The 16,445-nt window shown below is 30.0% G+C and overlaps 1 pseudogene; it reads right to left on the bottom strand.

Moving 5' to 3' along the window:
• Positions 1 to 2,263: 2,263 nt before the first annotated feature.
• LOC120601399 (uncharacterized) lies at positions 2,264 to 2,368 on the bottom strand (annotated as a pseudogene).
• Positions 2,369 to 16,445: the final 14,077 nt, after the last annotated feature.

Below are 16,445 nucleotides of genomic sequence, written 5' to 3'. Positions count from 1 at the left end.
GAACTTATTATGAGAAATACTTTAACTTATTACCTCTAAATAATGAGTTGAATTAAAATTATTGAAATGTGTTGAAATTTTTATATAGTACCAGACCATAGTTACATATTTAACTATGATGTTAGATTGTTGAAGATGAAGTGTTGAGATAATAAGTCAGTGTAAAATTATTCCCACCATATTTTTTATCACATTGATTGTGTATATCTTTATGATACAATAGGGTATGAAATTGCCTGAGTCTGAATGTAAACAATATTGTTCTGTTAAGTCTTCGAAAAGTAAAAAGCATGAATAGAAAAGATAATTTTTCCTAGAAGACTCAATCCTTGCAAACTTAAGATATAGTTTTTTATCATAGTTCTGTCTTTTCTGAACAACCTTAAAAAAAACTGTCCATCAAAATTCTTCATAACATTTGATTTTGCAGAAAAAGAAACTTATAATATCAGTACATTTATCAATGTCATTCATTGTTTTTATTTATTGTCAGTCCAAAGTCCTCCTCTTTTGAGCCTACATGCTCGTGGCAAACTTCTTTGGGTATCCATCATACTTACATTCCCTAGTGTTTGGAACAGTAAGATACTCTGTTATTTGTGCCTTTTGCTCAAATTATGTTTGCTTAAAAGCATCTCCTTTATTTTTAAGGTGTCTCTATTTTTCCTCATATAACTGCCTTTTTTGTATTTCCTGTGTCTGACGATGACACTTGCTCTAGCATTTAACATTTTGAAATTTTTTGGCATATTTTCTTCCCACTGACTTCTCTTTACTCAGTTTTTAATATCTCTCTCCCAGAGCAACAGTTAACGCATCTGACATAAAGAAATATTATTTTCCTTAGTCAACACAAGGGACTGGGGTTCCTAATATCATATAAAGTCCAGGACAGTCCCAGTCAATTAAGAAGTATTCTGTAACAAGCTGATATTTCATTTAACTGCTCATGTGACTTTGGCTCAGTATTTTAAGCCAATGATATCTTCCTTTCTAGGAGTTTTAAGTGTTAAAAAACATAATGTGACGAACTACTTTTTATTACTGGTGGAAATGCAAAAAGAATGGTACAGCCACTTTGGAAGAAAGTTTGGTGGTTTCTTACAAAGTTAAATGTTTTCATGCCGTATGGTCCATCAGTTGCACACCTTGGTATTTTCCCAAAGAAGTTGAAAGCTTCACACAAAAACTTATACTCTGCTGTTTATAGAAGCTTTATTCACAATTGAATAAGACAACCTGAAAAGGCTATTTATGTATGATTCCAATAATATTACATTCTGGAAAGGGCAAAACTACAGAGACAGTAAGAAGATAAGGGGTTAGGGTGGGAGAGGAGAAAATAGAGGAGCACAAAAAAAATTTAGAGCAAATACTCTGTATGATACTGTAATGATGAATACGTATCATTAACAGTTGCCCAAACCCATAAAATGTGCAACACCAAAAGTAAAACATAAGATTAAACTATGGAAGTAGGGTGATTATGATGTGTTAATGTAGATTCATCAGGTGTAACAAATGTACTACTTTAGTGGGGGATGTTGGTAATGGGGGAAGCCATGTATGTCTGTGGGCAGGGGATATATGAAAAATCTCTGTACCTTCCTCTCAATTTTGTTATGAACTTAAACCTTCCCTAAAATATGGTCTTAATTAAAAGAAAAAAATACACAATGAGATGTCACTTCACATCCACTAAAATGGCTATACTTAAAAATATGAATAATGAAAAGGGCTGGTGATGAAGTAGAGAAAATAGAACTCTCACACATTGATGGTTGGGATTATTAAATGGTGAAATTATAAAATGGTGCAGTTTGGCAGCTCTTTCAAGTTAAAGAGTTGCCATATGATCTAACAATTCAACTTTTCGGTATGTGCCCAAAATAATGAAAACTTATCAAAAGCTTGTACATGAATGTTCATAGCATTATTATTCCTAGTAACCAAAAGTGGAAACAACCCAAATATCCATCAATTTATTTATGGATACTTATATATAGATAAATAAAAGATGTTATATCCAGGCAGCAGAAATATGTTCAGCAAAAAAAAAAAAAGAATAATTGATACAACTAGAAACATGGAAGCACCTTAAAAATTTTATGCTACCTAAAGACTAAGTCACAAAAGACTGCATACTGTATGATTGCGTTTATATGAAAGGTTTAAAATGGGAAAATACATAGAGATTGAAAGTAGATTAGTGCTGTCTGAAGCTGGGGATAGGGAAGGTAATAAGGAATAACCACACATAGGTACAGGGTTTCCTTTTAAGACAATGAAAACACTCTAAAATGTGGTGATGTTAAATTGATAAGAACAAATACTACACTTAATCTTAGCCAAAAGGCCAAGAAGCAATAAGTATTTAAAATAAATAAATAAAATTTAAAAATATGCTGATGCCTGTAAAATTTAGATGTGCTAAAATTGAATTATACACTTTAAGTGGATGGGTTATGTGGCATGTGCATTATATCTCACTAAAGCTATTTTTTAATATATATATAAAACATAATTTCTGTCAAAATACTTTGTAGCTGCTAAGTAATATATAAACGCACTTTTTTTTTTTTTTTTTTTTGCTTGCTGGAAATAACCTGGATACTTTTACGAAAATTTACATTTGAATACTCCTATCATTCTACATTTAGCCTTTTATTACATCATTTCCTAGTCAAATCTTTTAGTCCTCTTTTGGCTACTACTATTTCTACATGGGAACAATAAATTAATTTTGTTTTCTTGAATTCTTTCAAGTCCCTTACTCATAAAAATCATTTAATATACCATAGAATCAAATAGTTTAAGTTTTTGATTGTTTGTTTTGGATGAGAATTTATTTTTGACAAAAATTACTTTGATATTCTTTAAAAAAAATAATACCAATATTAGAAAGAAGAAAAATTTGACAGTTGTAGAAAACTAACCAATTTGAATTGCAAATTGCAGACACTAAGCACTAGAGTAAGACATACAGATTTTAACTTAATTAAATTCCAATAAATTTAATAGGCAGAAGGTACTCAGGGAATAACCATAAAGACTGTCATTTTACTTACTTAGACTCTTTCCCAATGATCTAGAAGAGAATGAACATCCCAGGAATTAAATGTAAAGTTGATAACAAGTCAACATCTTAAAACATACCAGTTAGATTAATATAAAGTAAATATAAAACATAATATAATTATAAAACCAAATCAAATCACGTACTCATTTCCATAAACACCTTAGAGAATGTATGTATATCACTTCTTAGAGAATTTTAGAAGGCAAGGTCACTTACATATGTTTTTGATAAATAAACTGAATTTTGAAGACAATGAACATGAGTTTCAGTTACTCTCAGCTTTGACCTTTTGATTGGAGCAATTTGGAAAACTTATAAATAAAAGAAGTTATATTTGTTTTCACTTGGAATAGGTTTCCTTGGATAAGCCTTTATTTTCAAATCAATATAGCTCCACAGCAATTAGTAATTCTTTCCTGTTTTCTGTCCCTTTCCTTCGCAGTCCATATGGGTTCTATGATTAGGCAGACACATTCTTTTTTGGTTTAGTTTGGTTTGTATTTTCCTCTTGTCTCTCAGTAAATGCATGGATTCCTGTTATATTCTATTCCAGAGAGAAATAAGACCAATAGCGAAGACAAAGTAAGAATGTACAGATGGATCCAGTAACTTAGAATATTGAGCAAAGTGCAAGGTAAGAGGGCAAGTGAAATTTATTGGATTATTTATTTAAGTGCAAGAAAAATATAGTGACATTTTGAATAGTTCCTGAGACAATGGTTTGATTTTATGAACTGCATTCATTTTTATTAATATGAGTATAATTTATAGGAGATGAAGTCAGCATGAATTAAAATTAGAGTACTGAGGGTGTGTGAGTCCCTGATGTTCAAGAAAGAGTGATTCATTGGGATATTAAAATTTATGTGGCAAAGATCATCACACTTTTCCAGAGCTATTCAAGTTACTAGTCATAAATAACGTTACTCTTTATTAATGTCTATTCATTCAACTTGTTATTATCATTAATGACTGGTTGCCATTGAGAAAAACAAAAATCTAGCATTATAGAATGACAAAGGAATTGTTTGTTTTGTACTAAGCTCTGGTACTGGCTTATTTACAATGACAAAGTTTACAGAATGAGAACAAACGTAAGTAAAATCATCTTTTTTAAAAAATTAAAGTGTAAGTTGACATAAATATTATTTAGTTTCAGGTGCACAACATAGTAACCTTACATTTATATATCTTACAATGTAGTCACTATGATGTCTATTAACCCTCTGTCATCATACAAAGTTGTTTTGATGTTATTGAATATATGCCCAGTGCTGTACATTATATCTCTGTGAATTGTTTATTTTATATCTGGAAGTTTGTACTTCTTATTCCCCTTCACCTTTTTCACCCATTCCACAATCTCCCTTCCCTCTGGCAATCATCAGTTTGTTCTCTGTATTTGTGAGTCTGTTTCTGTTTTGTTTTGTTTGTCCATTTTTTTTAGATTCCATGTATAAGTAGAATCATACAGTATTTGTCTTTCTCTGACTTATTTTACTTAGCATAATACCTTGTAAGTCCATCTACAGTGGTGCAAATGCCAAGATTTCATTCTTTTTTATTGCTTAATGATATATAACATCTTCTTTATCCATTCATCTATCAATGGACACTTAGGTTGTTTCCATATCTTGGCTCTTGTAAATAATGCTACAGAGAACACAGAGGCATATGTATCCTTTTGAATAAGTGTTTTGTTTTCTTTGGATAAATGCCCAAAAGTGGAATTTCTGGGTCATATGGTAGTTTTATTTGTAAGACCTGAAACCATGAACGTTCTAAAGAAAATATAGGCAGTAAACTCTTTGACATCAGCTTTAGCAATCTTTTTTGGATATGTCTCCTCAGGCAAGGGCAACAAAAGCAAAAATAAACAAATAGAACTATATCAAACTAAAAAGATTTTGCACAGCAAAGAAAACTATCAACAAAAAGAAATGACAACTTACCGAGTGAAAGAAGTTATTTGCAAATTACATACTTGGTAAGGGGTGAATATCCAAAATATATAAAAAACTCATATACCTCAATATCAAAAACAAAAAATCTGATTTTTAAATGAGCTGAGGGCCTGAATAGACTTTTCTCAAAAAAGACATACAGATGGCCAAGAAATGTATGAAAAGATGCTCAAAATCACTAATCAGGGAAATGCAAATTAAAACCATGAGATATTAGCTCACACCTGACGGAGTGGTGATTATGAAAAAGTCAACAAACTACAAGTGTTGATGAGGATCTGTCGTCCACTGTTGATTCAATTGTAAATTGATGTAGCCAATTTATGTATGGAGTTTCCACAAAATTTGAAATAATCTTGTGAAAAAAATTGTACTTCTGTCATCTCAGAAACAATTAAATCTGGTGAACAAAACACCAAACGTACGTTATACACTGAGGATCAATCTAATCTTAGCAGGAGGATTCAACAGCCTTCATTAAATGACAAAACTTTATTATTTTCTTTAAATATACAGTTGACTCTTAAATGTATTCCCAGAAATAAGTGAGATATCAAAACTTTAGTTAATTGATAATTGAAATTGGTAAGATAGTAGGAAATTGGTAAGAAAGTATAGACAACCTTATTTTCTTTCAAATCAATTTTTCCTTTTATCAATATTTGTTTGGAATTGTCTTTTTAAAACATTTCTGAGATATTTATTTGTATACATTATTATTAGCAAGTGCCATGTGATTTCCACATATGGAAAAATCTTTAATTTTAAAATACATAAAATTATTTAAATGTAACTTTTAAAAATACTATGTATTTCTGAAGTAAGCCTATTTTGGAAAATAATATTTTTAAAAATACCTGTGGGTTTGTGTTCTGTTTTGTTTTGCTTTTCATGTTATTCAAGATACTAGTGTTTTTAATCCCCATGGGTGAATCTCTGAAGGTGTTTCAGCAGCTTCAAAGCCTAAATATAGTTTTCATCAAAGACTGGAATCCAAGCCTCTGAGCGGAAAATTTCAACCAGTCAATTTCTTGCATGGTTTGTATTTAGCTTACTCAGGAGGTTTTAAGTGCCACAAGAAATCATTGAAACAATAATTCCTGAAATGCATTATGCATTATTTGTTTTGCCCTCAATAAGTGACTATATTCACTACAATATTTAGCAACTCATTTTTTCTTCATAGTTTCTCTTACTTTGTAATACCTTGGGGAAAAGAAAAGTAGTAGGCTTTTTAAAACATAGGAACAAAGATAAAACCAACCATATAAAAATAAAGAAACTTATGTTTATACATTCAAGGTGCTGTGGTACTGAAAACTCATTTTAGCATGTTATTGACCAAAATTAAGTAAAGTGAAAAGGTTTTTCTTAGATTCTATTCAGGTAAGTTTATTTACAATATCACAAATGGACCATAGATGAAATGATATTTCAAATAAGACTTTAATTAATTTACACGAACAGAAATAAGAATATAATGTAAAACACAAATGTAGTTTTAGATTTTCTAGAAGCCACATTTTAAAAAGTAATGAAAAAAGAATTTAAAAAAGTTAAACCAATATACCCAAAATAGTACCATTCAATATGTAATCAATATAAAAAAATTTTGATTAACTTTTATATTAAATATTGGAAATCCAATGAACAGTGAAGGATTAGAATGTTCTAAAAATAAATTTTTAACTTTTAATAATTATAGTTTTCTAATGAGGTAATTACTTTCCATAGTGGTACTCTAGGGAAGTATGCCCTTGTGGTGGCAGCAAGGACATTGTCCTCCTAACGAAATCTGTCAAAACCACATTGGATTTTTCAAAGGACATATTACTAGGCACTCTCAAAATTTTGAGAAGTTGCTCTTTCTGAGGGGCAGAAATTGTTTAGGAGTGGGCGTCATTAACTTTCACCTAATTTGACTTCTAATTTTTTGAAAGTTGCTGGTACACAGAGTTTAATTTATTGATGACAGGCACAATATCTTTTAGGTGGTTGTCATACAAAAATATTGAGAACGAATACTCTAATAGGGAAAATCGAACTGAAATTATGTAAAATGCATGAAGCAAGAAACCAGTGTGATTTAGTTTGGGAGGACTGTCATTAAGAAAACAGAAAAAATAAAGGAATTTAGATATAAATCAAGTATTTGATTTGCATTTCTTGATGGAGATGGATACAGTACATAGAAAATGTTATTAATGCTTGTTTTGCTCCTCCCTATCTAGTAACCCAGATCCCCTCTTCCCCCAGAGATTCTCACTACCCAAATCTGGAAACATCAGGACTGGGCTTACACAGGAGGTCTCAAACTCATGATTTTTTCTCTTTCTTTTTCTTTTTAACCTTTTTTTCTTATACATTCTCCTGGTCATTCTCAGTAGATTCTGGATAGGAGATGACCAATATCTGATGTCCCCAGTACTCACCCTCTCTTTCATTTCTTCAATTTTACTTTTAGTTCTAAGCTTCCCCTATTATTCTTTTACTGAAAATAGGAGAAATTTACTTCTTCCTGGAGGTATTCCCTAGATGGAAGAGATATTTCTACAAATCTTTGGTCTAGAAAATGAACGATTTCTGGAGAATAGGACACTTCACAGTTGCATTTAATCCTCTCCTTCTACTGTATATGGAGCCATCAAGCTCCCTATTAAAATCTCTAAAACATTTAAGAGAATAATGTCTTAATGACCAAAGCATTCTTCCCAACAGACCATGTGTTCACATTGGAGGCATGTTAGGAGCTCTAATGTCTCCTGACCAAACAAAGGGATTTTATTTACACGACTTGCTTGACCTTTTCAACTGTTGGGTTGAGTCAAAAGAAGGAGCCATCACAGCACTGTTCTGACTGAACAGTTCTCTTGGATATCTTAGATTGCTACAGTATTAGCTGATTTGGTTCCTGATGGTGTTAGGCTTTTTTTCCTTAACCCAATCATATCCAGAACTGCAAAAATTATTCATTCTTAAATTTATATTAACCCTATTCAAGTTTAGCAAATACAATGCCTGGTCTCCCAACCATGTCCTTCAACTTTGGTGACATGTCGTGATGGTTATTTAATAAAAATACAAAGACAGAGAGCTCTTATCACTTTGTTACTGATACTGTTTATAAATTGATTACATGTGTCTCAATTTTCTTTATTAAAGTGAAACAAGTATAGAAACCACTCATGAAAGAATAGAAAACAAATTTAAATCAAAGCTCATTTCTCATGACATTCTTTACTTCGAACATTTTCTCTTTTTTCCTTGTTATGTTTCATATGTTTGCACTTTCCTTTCCTGAGAAGCCTTCTGGAAAATACAGTGTAAGTGTTCTTTTTTTCCAGATTTTTTTTTAATAAGAAACATCCAGTGGGGTTCTTATCTTTCCCATTCTTTCTCCTTCCACTTATGGCCCCAAGCTATAGGTAATGGGGCAAAGGCTGTGGGAACTCAGCTCAGTCATTTTGCTTTCATCTTTATATGTAAAACCTGCTGCTATACGTAGAACTAGGGGATTTGATTTAAGAAACTTCCAAATCCCCTAACAAAGAGAAGAAGGAGCATAAAACCCCATTAGAAATAGGAACTGGATGGATTTGAAACCCTTATACTTCTTTAGAAGTGTGTTCTTGTAATGATTTGAACTGTGCCTCCCCAAAATTCATATAATGAAGTCCTAATTCCTAGTACCTCAAGAGGTGACTCTTTTGGAAATAGAGTAGTTGAAGATGTATTTAGATAAGATTAGGTCATACAGAACAGTAGGATATTTGCTTCAGATTTTATTTTTTTTTTTAATTAATTGAATGTTAGAGATACAAATAAAACTTTGTCACCATCTTTTCTCTTTTTCTCTTGAAAAGTAATCACGATCTTAAAGTTAGTATATATCATTTATGCTTATGTTTTTAATTAATACAACAACCATCAAATCAATTGAGTTTCACCACCTACCAGTAATTGTTCTAAATATTTTACATTATCATGTCAATTAAATAAACTAGCAACTATAGTATTCCCATCTTACATATGAGGGAAAAATAGCCTTAGGAGAGTGAGCAGCCATCTGAAGTCACACAACCAGTAAGAGCTGGACTGGAATTTGAACCAAGATATTTTGGCTCCAGAGATTACATATTTAAATGTTCATACATAGTCTATACACATAGGACATATGTATGTACCTTTAAACCATTTATGGTACTATTTTAAGATTTAAATGTTTATATAAATGATAATATTCCCTAAGTATTCTCATCAGCCTGCTTTTCCCTCAACATTACAATTTTGTTATTTATCCATATTTATACAAATAGCTCTATTTTATCTATTTCTTAACATGAACATCAATGTTTCTGAATGTTGTGTAAGATTTCTACACCCCAAAATAATGTCCTATATAACAGATTGGGTGAGTGAAGGGCAAATATGAAAAAAGAATTGAGAACAGACTTTGTAGGACATCAAATTTATTCTCAGGCAGGACAAGAAAAAAAAGTGCACACAAAATTGAGGATCTGGACACTGTTATTATTAAAACTACCCATATTTATATACATATCTCCTAGAAAGTCTTTGTATATTCTCAGATACATGAATCACATCTTGAAGAACATTGATATAGATGATTAATATGTTTCAATATGGTCCAGCAAGGTTGCTGACAAAAATCTAGTTATAAAACATTAACCATGTATTTAAAGGAATTTATAGTAATGGCTTGTTATAAAAAAAATTTTATATAGTACTAGTAAATTTGAATTTAGTTATCTTACCAATGAGTAAGCAAAATTCAATTTGTTTTGTTTCATTTATCAATCACATTGTATGGTGTAGTGTTAATAATACATGCGAAATCATATTTTAGATGGAATCATCTTTGTAGAGAAAAGAAACCAGAGGAAACAAAATTAGTTAGAAGGCTAGCACAATTACTCAAAGAAAGATTAGACTTGTGCATATGGGCAGTGGGGTTTGAAAATGTTTGCAAATAAAAATCAACAAGTGATATAAACATAAAGAGTTGTTTATGGTCAGAGTACAAGAAGGAGTCATTAATAACTTTTATTCTTACCAAAGAATGTATCTGTGACTCAGAATTAATAATGCTTTAATGCTGAATTGTAACAGTTTCAAAGAGAAGAGTTATAACAACAATTAAAAAGGTTACAGGAAGATTTGTTGAAATGAAATTGACTTTTAAGATGAATAAGGATATATTTGAATTTAAAAATATTATTTATTCTATTTTCTTATCAACAAGAATCATAAAATAAAGCTTGCAAAAATAGAAAAATACACAGACGGAAATAAAAAGTACTGGTATGCCCTAGAGATAACCTATGTGATATGTGTGTATGTCTGTTTAAGACATTGAAATCAGGCTATGAACATATTATTTTAATATGTTTATTAATAAGCCTTTCTGGATCAAATCATATGAAGATGATAATTAAGCAGTGAAGGAATGACACTCAAGTGATCTTCATGAGATTCTTCTTTACAGATACAAGCATGTACCAAACAAATCCATTTACAGAATGATGACACCATCCAAAGAAGCCAGAGTATTTCTATTATGACCCTTTAATTAGAATTTCATATTTTAGAGTTTTCCAGAAGAAACTTAATTGTCATAAATGTTAAAATGTCTTTAGAATGATCATCCAAGAACAAAACGTCATTTTGAAAGACTGGCTGTCAACTTAATGTTAACTTGTTTTCCTGTTCTTAAAAAAAATTTACTTTATTAGTTTCAAGTATACAGTATATTGGTTAGGCATTGATATAGTTTATAAAATAATCCCCCTAGTTGCTCTTTCTTTCCTCTGGCTCTCCATCTAGCCATTGCATTAATAATGTTGTTAAATTTTATTGCACAGTAAGCTCTACACTGTTATTTTATTTCAAGTTAAAAACTATTAAAAGAAAGTTTTCTAAATTCCAAATTTAACATAGTTACTCTAATTACTTAAAATATTTAGGTTTCATTTATAATACTTTAATATTAAAATTAATTTAAATATTTGAAGGACATATTATTCATTTAAATGAGAAAAGTACTGAACACATTTATTTAAAAATATTTCTACTTACTACTAACTTGTTATTCATTATTAACTCTAAGCATCCATTATTAAGATATGAGTTTGAATGCTATGCAATCAGCTTGACTAATATGGAAAATGTTTTGAATAAATGGCTGAATTTTTCTAGATTATAGCTCTTTATAATAGATTAAAGTACAGTATTAGTATTAGAAAATTCTGTTATTTAACAAATATAGTCACAATAAAATGTTAAATTTACCTTAATAGTGCAACCATTCTGGAAGTGGTTTGGCAGATTCTTATAAAGTTAAACAGACACACACTATAAAACCCAGAAATATCATTTTTAGATTTTACCCATGACTAATGACTTATAGTCAAACAAAAATCTTTCCACAGAGTTTATAGTAGTTTGATTAATTATTGTCAAAACATGGAAAGAACATTTAATGGGTGAATAAACGAACTGTGATACATGCATGCAATGAAATATTTATTCAGCAATGAAAAGGAACAAACTACTGAAACATGCAACAGCATGGAAAAATTTCAAACACATTTTGCTAAGTGAAAAAAGCCAGATTCAAAAAGCAACATATAACATGATTCCAATTCTATGACATTTTTGAAAAGGAAAAACTGTGGAAACAGAAAACACTAAAACAAATCAGTAATTATGAATAGTTAAAGGTGGATGTAGGGATTGAAATGCAAAAAGGCAGAGTGTAATATTTTGTAGTAATTGAATAGTTCTATATCTTGATTGTGATGTTAGCTACACTTCTGAATATATTTTTCCAAATTCACAGAACTGTACATCAAAAAGAATAAATTTTATTTTATGTACATTATACTTCTGTAAAAAATGATTTTTTCTGAAATTATCTCAATTGCTAAAATCTTCAAGAATAAAAATGCTACACTAAAAATCCTACATGATATATAATAAAGTATATGTTTAAATGCCTTACTTTATTTTGATATATAATAAAGTATGTATTTAAATTTCTTACTTTATTTTAAACTCAATTTAATATGTTAGAAGACATTAAACATTTCTCCTTGTATGTAAAGATATTAATACCAATGAGTGAAAATCTATGGTTATTATATCAAAAGTAGCTATTATTGTTTATGTGTGTGACCATGGTGTGATAATGAAAAGAAGAAAACATTTACAGCTAGAGAGAAATATGAATTTAAATCCCAGTTGTGACATATATTTGCTGTATGACATTGAAAGAACCATTGCCTCTCTGAGACAGTTTCGTTGTATGTAGGGTTAACTTACTCACTTGCTTTGTTTATTATAGTAATTAAATAAGGTAATGCTATCCAAGACCCTCAATAAAAATGTTTGCTAAAAATAATTTCCCCCCTATTTTGAAAATTGTTTTCTGAAGAGATTTTTAAATCTTATGGAATTATAAATTATTGGCAATGCTTATACATGTTTTTGAAAAAGCCTAGAAATATTTACATCAAAATATTTACATCAAAAAGTCACTTGTAGAATGCGGTTTGTTCCAAAACAACATTATTAATGACTTTTTTTTTTTTTTGCTATAAAGGAGAGCTAACAATATGCAGAACAAACTTCACAGTGAGTGTCACTTCAGCAAACATGCCCATCATAATTAAAACTAACGAACACTCTTACTCACAAGCACGGGTTCGGTGAGGTCCAGCTGTGAGAATGGCATGACTTCCATCAGTGTTGCCAGAGACATGGTCCACAGGGGCGAACCTAAAATGGCTTTGAGGATTATTCTGAGAATATAGAAAGGTACCAGAAAAAATAGCAAAGTATGTTTTTCCCTGAAGATTTTTAGTGTGAGTTTTGCAAAAACTTTTGAATCTCTGTGAAAATACACTGAACTATATTCTGTTCTGTGTCTGAACAGTTTGAACCCCTTGAGACCTGTAGGAATTGCTAACAAGCTCTTAACTGTCTCCATTGCATCAGGGTCATTTTTAGAAAGACCAATTTGTTGCATCTCTGGGCAATGTACTTCTCTTCTCTCTCTCTCTTCTATATATATATATATATATATATATATATATATATATATATATATATATATATTTACTTTTTTTTTCTAATTTATTTCAACATAGCCTATGAACTTTTGAAGTTCCTTGCATCAGGTAGAAATAGGAAAGTCAAGAAACTTTGTCTATTTCTAACACATGATTTTCTCATTAGTTTCAAACCGTTTCATTTTCAGTTTTAGGAATTTTTTTCGTGTAAAGTGAAGGCTATTTATAGTTGTTATACTATACAATTGCTGCAGCTATTTATGGTTAATCTAGAAATTTAAAACAAGTGGGCTATTTGATATTTGTAATGTATTATAATTGTATATAAACTCTATTTCCATTATTTCTATAACATTTCTATTTATTTTTATTAAACTCTTGGATAAAAAATACATTACCATTCAAAATTAATTATTTTTCTAAAAATTAATGACAATGGAAATATTTTATATCAGAATATATGGAAAACTTAAGAAAGTGGCCAGAGATCATTTTGTAGCCTTACGTCTTTTTATCAAAAATATTAAAAAATATGAGTAAATAAAACTTCTAGCATAATAAATAAATAAAGATGGAAAAAGAGAAGCAAGTGTGACAAAAGAAAGAAAAAGAAAGGAAAGAATGAAGATAAAAGCAAAGATTTATAGAGATTTGGAAAACAGCTGATATATAATCACTAAAGAAAAAAATGATGGGTTTTTTTGTTAAAAATTTCCCAAAATGACCAATTACCAGATAACTTAAGGAAAAATGAGAAAACATAATCATAATAGAAAGGATAAGGGAGAGGAAATCACTGAAATGGAATACATTATTTTAAAATCCCAAGATCTCTCTGCAATATATTTGAAAGATGAAATGGTAATCTTGGAGAATATGACTTGCCAATATTGACTGTAGTATAGATAAAAAACCTAAATAAGCTAATTTCCACATTAGAATAAAGAAATTTATCAAGAAACTTGCTCACAATTAATCATTTAGCCCAGATAATTTCAAAGGAAAAGTCTATAAAAATTTCAAAGTCTAGATAGTGCCCATAGTTTTCAAAATTTTAGCTCATAGAAAATAACGGAAAACTTCTAATACTGTTCATGAAGCAAATGTAACATTTACACCTAAACCTGATAAAGACAGTTAAAAATGAAAATTACAAATATCACTTACTAATATTAATTCAAAAGTTTTAAAAATATTAGCAAACAGAATACAACTACTCATTAAGAAACTGATAGGCCATAATCAAGTGAGGTTTATTCTAGGAATACAATGTTGATAAAATATTAAGAAATACACTAATATCAAATACCATAAGTGTTGGAGATCCCCAAACCAACCCCTGGTTGGACGATTTGCTAAGGTGACTTACAGAACAGCATATAGTCATTTACAGTTATGATTTAATATGGTGAGAAGACAGACAGCAAAATCAGTAAAAGAAAAAGGCATATGGAGCAAAATCTAGATGAAACCAGGTTCAAATTTCTGAGTTCTCTCTTAGTGGTGTCACAGAGGCTATAATTAATTCCCTGAGCAGCAAGTGAAATATTGTTTATTAGAGAAGCTCATTTGGGAATTAGTGTCCAAAGTTTCTATGAGGAGCTGGTCCCACAATCATCCTCTGCCTATCATGTATCAAAATGTCAAATTCTTAGAAGAAAATAAGGGAGTTTAGTGTAACCCACATGATTTGTACAAACAGTTTTGGCAAAATGAGCCACTCTTACCCATTAGAATGATGGTAATCCTCCCAAACTTCAAGCTCCTACACATCACCCAATGGTCAAACTTATGAGCAGACCTGCTATTTTAATTCTTTTTTGATTACCTCATTAATAGATTTCAGGAGAAAAAAAATCTGATTTTCTCCACAGATGATGAAAAGACCTTTGCATAATTCATAACCTATTCCAGGAAAATAAAACTCAAGGCAATAGTATTTTATATTTCATTTTTTAGCATGTAATTTGTATAAGATTAACCCTAAAACCAGTATCTCACTAAATGGAGAAACATGAATGATATTTCCAATAAGATTTTTAAAAAAGATACCCTATTCTTTTCATTAATATTTAATATATTTGCAGATATTAGCCCATTCAAAAGTCCAAAACAGTAAGCATTGGATCTAGATGAGTTCACTAGTGAATTATACCAAACATTTAAGGAAAGAATTATATCAATTCACTACAATTTCTTTCAGAAGATAGAAATAGAGGAAATAATTCCTAATTTATTATATGAGACGAGTATTACCCTAATACCAAAACCAGGCAAAGATATAATGAGAAAATATGACTATAGACTGATACCTCTCATGAAAAAAGATGCAAAAAACCTTCAACAAAATATTAGCGTATTTAATCCAACAATGTATAAAAAGAATTATATACCATGACCAAGTGGGATTTATTCTAAATAGATAAGACTAATTCAATATTTAAAAATCCACCAATTACATTAATTTGTGGTTTAAAAAAAATTATTTTATCAATAGATGCAGGAAAAACATTTGACAAAGTCCAACAATGACTCATGATCAAAGCTCTTAATAAACAAGAAAAGAGGAGGAACTTCCACAACTTGATAAGGAATATTTATAAAAACCCTATAGCTAACTTCATACTTAATGGTGAAAAACTTGAAGCTTTCCCACTAAGGTCAGGTACAAGACAAGGATGTCACCTCTTCTCATCACTCTTTTTAAACATCATACTGGAAGTTCTAGCTAATGCAATAAAACAAAAAAAGGAAATAAAAGTTACACTGATTGAGAAGGCAGACACAATACTTGCTTACAGATGACATGACCGTCTATGTGAAAAATCTGAAAGAATTGACAAAAAATACCTTGAATTAATAAGTAATTATAGTAAGGTTTCAATAGCGAAAGTTGACATATAAAATTTCATTCAATTTTCTATATACTATCAATTAACAAGTAGAATTTGAAATGAAAAATATAATACCATTTACATTAGCACACAAAAATGATATATTTAGGGATAGCTCTATAAAAAAAAGAAAAGTTATGAAGAAAAGTCAAAAATTTAATGGAAATATATTTTATGTTTATGGATGAGAATACTCAGTGTTATCAAGATGTCAGTTTTTCCCAATTTGATCTATGGATTCAAAGCAATCCCAATAAAAATCAGACAGATAATTTCTTGGATATCAACAAATTGAATCTAAAGTTTACATAAAGAGTCAAAAGACCCAAAATAGCCAATATAATATTAAAGGAGATAAACTTAATGGAGAACTAACACTAGCCAACCTCAAGACTTATTATAAAGCCACAGTAATCAA

Source organism: Pteropus medius, unplaced genomic scaffold (genome assembly GCF_902729225.1).
Source record: "Pteropus medius unplaced genomic scaffold, Ma_sr-lr_union100, whole genome shotgun sequence".
NCBI classification, from domain to species: domain Eukaryota; kingdom Metazoa; phylum Chordata; class Mammalia; order Chiroptera; family Pteropodidae; genus Pteropus; species Pteropus medius.
Note: the sequence above shows the minus strand (reverse complement) of the source record. Positions and strands in the feature narration are given on the sequence as shown.